Source organism: Pundamilia nyererei, unplaced genomic scaffold, assembly GCF_000239375.1.
Source record: "Pundamilia nyererei isolate P.nyererei 1_Seehausen unplaced genomic scaffold, PunNye1.0 scaffold00001, whole genome shotgun sequence".
In the NCBI taxonomy this organism is placed as follows: Eukaryota; Metazoa; Chordata; class Actinopteri; order Cichliformes; family Cichlidae; genus Pundamilia; species Pundamilia nyererei.
This window is the reverse complement of record NW_005187402.1, coordinates 4,891,904-4,897,044: the sequence shown is the minus strand read 5'-3', so window position 1 is coordinate 4,897,044 and position 5,141 is coordinate 4,891,904.

The following is a 5,141-nucleotide window of genomic DNA, read 5'->3' as shown; positions in this document are numbered from 1 at the left end:
CAGACCCAGTCCAAACCCAATCAGGAAACATCCACACACACACACACACACACACACACACACACACACACACACACACACACACACACAGGCGCATTCAGATATGCAGAACTGAGCTTCATCTCTGAGCGGCTCGCGGAGCGCAGGATCTCTGCTCTGTTGTTTACACAGAGAGAAAATCTTGTTTGGCGCCACAGATGGCATTTAAAGACACTCAGATCTTTACCAAAGTATAAAACATAAAAAAAATTCTAGTCAGATTAATGTAAACATATATATGTTTTGTTCATTCTGTTAAAATTTCTTCTAAGTTTTTCAAACTTGTCAAGTCTTTGTTTGAACCTTGTGCAGAGCGCACTCACTTAAATTAAAATTTCAATAAGAAACAAAAAACTGGCATATAAGCCGACTCCAGCGCACGCTTACAGCCACTCTTGTTTTTGTGCAGACCTAATGGAAAGTTGCTGTGCGTATGTAATGTGGAATCATCTTCCTTTTAATGGATGAAGGTTCCGCTGAATTCAGTCCCGGCCTCCGTAGACTTCTCGTGCCATCTTATCGCTGACTGAGGGAATCGAAACAAGAAAATATAAATTCTTCATGTATAACCAAGAATGTACACAATATCACACAAGACAGCATTAGGGGGTTGTTGGAAGAATGAAAAGAAGATGACTACAATTAAGGCATGCTATTGACGCACATAGATGGGTTATCTTGTTGAATGCTGGGTAACTGTACCCCACTGTTCATTTAAATGAGAGGGTGTGAAGAGTCTAAAAGGAATCCACCGCATCTTGTCTTGAACATGAAAAGAACTACTTTCTAAAAGCTGACATTTTTTGAAGGATTTGAGCACAGAAACTGAAATTCGTCAGTGAATGTCACAATACATCATCAGCTACATAGCAGCACTTGTGCTGCTGTATGAAGCAAAACACTTAGTAAACTCACAGCAGCCACCTGCATGTTTTTCTCAGTAAAATGGGCCCCTCCCGCTGTCGTAAACCTCCCTTTCCGTCCGCCTGATTGATCACCTCTTATGTAAGCCAGTGTCTTTGCCACACAGCCACCATTAAGATCCATTATGCTGAATTTAGTTTGCATAATTAAAAAAAGAAGTAAGGTCTCGTTGACCCGCGGGTTCCTGAATAAATCTGATAACTAAGAGTGAAGTAGGCAGGCGGGAGGCACAGACAGCCGCTCAGTAAACATAATTGTCTGCCACTATATTCCACATCGGTGCACAATTTTCCACTACTTTAAGAGGAAGTTAAAGCCATCGTGGTGCGAGCTGAGCGTGAAAAACATCACAGATGGGTTGGCGCCGCTCGGAGAGAAAGAAAGTGATATGATCGACAGCTTTGATTCCTCAAGGTTTTCTGATTCAGGGCCCATGTAAGGCGTGCATTTGGCAAGTTCGCCTTTAAGAAATCATCCATCCATGTCACAGAGTCGTGACGACACAGACTTCTATCTAGAGAAATGAAAAAACTATTTTTGAAACACTCCACGCTGCCTGCCCAATTTTTGCTTTTAAGGATGAATTACCGGATAAAGTAAGAGCGCATCCGTTTCAGAGCGGGGGCGGCGCGTGTCTGTGTGTGGGGGGGATTTGGGTGTGTGGGTGTGGTGGGTAGCATTAATGATGCAGCAGACACTTGTCTTTCTGGCTGCTTTACTTCTTTGAGTATTTATCTCTCCCCCCCCTTCCCCCCCATAATGTTCTCATGTATCCTCAGCTGGAAGAGGACTGAGTCACTGCAGCCATGGAAGCAGGTGGGTGGGTAGGAACACAGTGGATGGGAGGGCGAGGACATGGGTGTGGGATGTGGGGTAGTGGGGATGATGAAGAGGGAGGTTGTAGTGAATGAAAGAGAGAATATATGAATGGTGAATACTGTGTGTCCATTTTATTGCTCTGCACTGCTCAATCACTAAAAAACAAATTCTGTCTGCAAAGGCAAATAAAGCCGTCCCAACTGGTTTTGGACTCTTACAGTCGCTCGCAGGAGACTTTAAAGGGTAATCGAGAGAAAGGAGCAGAAAAATTAATTCATGGGAATATGATCGGGGGAGTGGGAGCAGGGGGAATACATTTGTCGGCAGCCTTAATTATCTTAATACACACTTCAGGCAGAGCTACATGTTTCATCCCTTAAGCCTCCGCTAACCCCAACTTGATGCTTTGCTTTTCTTTTCTTTTTTTTACATTTTTTCCCCTGCAGAGGCTAAATGTGCCCACAAGCGATTCCAGATTTAACTCTGAGGTATAAAAAGATTAGGCAATGTGAGCATATCAAACTAGAACCCATATTGTGTTCATAAAATGGTGCTGAGAACATCATCTAACCAAATGTATTGGCCTGAGTGTGTGAGGGACAGAAAGAGACAAAGGCAGATGTGTGGGTGATGTTCTCTTTTTGTCTCACTGAGTTTGAAAATGTTTATTGAGGGTGGACGGGTGGGCAGACCATTAGGAAAATTGATGTGCATGCAGATGTGTGTGGACATGTGTGTGTGTGTTCCTGCTCTGACATCACTGCTGCCGTCACTGCAGCCACCTCACGGTGACTCCCTTGTGACTGAAGGCCTGACAACCTCCCACGCTCTCCCCATCAAACTCCCATGCTCCTGCTCCTCTCTTGCCTGGCTTCATCTATAAACCCACCCCCCTCCCACCTCACTCACTCCTCATCCCCTGCTTTCCGTCTCCTCCTCAGCTCCGTTTCTATATCCATACATCATCGCCGTCCACTAGCTTTTCACCTCACCCACCTTCTTTTCATTCTTCCTGTTTTTTTCCCATCTCTTTCTCCCCCTCATTTGGTGTGTGGGTCTTCCCTGTCTTCCGTCATGCTCTCTGCACCCACAGTGCTCCCTGTCTGTGTCTCTATGGAAACCCTGAGTGGACATGAGTAGCTCAGAGGTCTGTGAAACACTGATACAGACACTATTAGATCACATGCTCCCGTTTCCTCTAAGAAAGCCGCGTGCGTGTGCAAGCCCTACTGTGTGGGAATAGATGCTGCGTGACCATGGCAATACAGCCTCCTCGCAAGATACACCTCGTCTCCCCCTGTGCCAATGACCTATCAGTGGTGTGAAGTGGGAGGAAAGGATGGAATGAGGGAGTAAGGAGGGAGTCCTATTGTTTCATTATACTGTAAGTCTCTTCAATTACTAGCTGGGGAAAGGGACCACCTGATGCCGCCTCTGCACAAATATTTCCATCAGAAGAACACACACAAGGCTGTGTTACCATGGCTTCAGAGGACTCTTGACTTACAGTCATTTCTTAGAGACATACCTTAACCTTATCGCCTTACCTTAAAATATGTCCCCATCTTATTCTGTAGTGATTTAAATTGCTTTATGTCCTCATAAAGATGACAAGTCCCCATAAATATGACTATGTAAACAGATTTAGGACCCCGTAGTATCATAAATTCCAACCCATACAAACATACACACACCGTCCCCCTCCTCTCCTTTCTCCCCGATCACTCTCACACCTCATGAACCGTACTCTCCTCACATTTACTCATTGTTGAGCCTGCTGTGTTGCGTAGCTCGTGCGTCATCTGTGTCCAAACACATCAGAAGGACAGGTGATTTGTGATAAGAGGCCTCGCACAGACAGAATTTTACAGCTCTGGGTCGCTCTCCTGGGCACCATCGTTATTTGTCGGTCACGCTTAAGTGGATCATTACAGAGCTTAATCACGGGGAAGGATACGTAAGCTGCACAGCATGTCATTTCGGGAGTGCCATGAGGTTATGAACGTGCGTGCAAAAAGGCAGGAAAATACGATAGTGGAATTCTTTTTCTCTTTGCAGTCGAAGCATTAACCGATTTGAAAAAAGGGGAAAAAAGAATCAGTTTCACTCACATGTGAAGGTTTGTCGAGTCTCCCCTTTATTTTATCAAAATGTACATACAGAAACTACAACAGGACTACATTAAAGAAGACATCAAAATGGGCAGCAATAACAGGGGTCAACAACTGAACAAACACCCAACCCAGCCCCAGGCCCACCCCATTAACATCCCCAGTGCAGTGAGATAAAGACATGCCAATGATGTCTCACATTTAGGCACTTGATTTCCCTACCGAACCATCTTTGGTCATAGTTGCTGTTGCACGGTTTCAAACTGAGATTCAAACAGGTTTGAGGTGGATCCGAACTCGATTCACGTGGGTTCTGCTGCGAATCGGCCGAAGCCGATGTACGCTGAGAGGAGTCGCATGAGTTTTAAAGCAAATCGGTTTAGACAGAGCTGCATCTGCCAGGTTTAGAGATGACCCAAAGATGGTTTTAACCTGACCGCCTCCATAGAGTAAACCGCAGTATTAATTAAATTAACACTAGATGATACAATACTTCACATGATTACAGAAAAGACTCCACAACAGAAAGGAATCAAGCAGCACATCTTAACACAGTTTACCTGAAAACAACGCAGTGTATTTTCACACGATATACTGTAATCAATACGCTGTACAGTCTATTCCAAAGGCAATGTTGTTAGACTTTTTTGTAAGAACTAATCAGTCTTTTTACCACTGAGTATAATCTTGGAAAGTCTTGCAAAAATAGATCAATTTTTAATAAATTAAAAGCCTTGTTTTGATTGTAGGATGTGACCTTTTAAGCTACTCATGCATTGTCTAACTTTGTGTGTATACAGTAACATGCGTTACCTTGTATCTCTTTATGTATGTATGCATGTATGTGTGTCTATATGTATGAGAGTGATTTGATAAAAATACTGTACACACTAGTAGACTTATCCCTCTCTCCTTTTTTTGGAATACACCTCTTTCGGTAAAGGAATAACAAAGTTACATTAAACTGTTTAAGAAGCATAGTAGTCACACAGTATTTGGCAGTGAACAGTCCTAATTTATCCATGCACAATATCAACCACAGGCAAGGTCCACATTCTGAACAAACCCATTAAGAACAACACAGTAAGAACATGGAAAGAGTTTACAAGAATTTAAGACCCTGGAAGTGTGTGTGTGTGTGTGTGTGTGTGTGTGTGTGTGTGTGTCTGTTTAGACATCTTTGTGAGGACAAAGAGTTGGTATGCTACTATACTTAAATAATTGCTAAACATTTTGTTTTCATTTCCA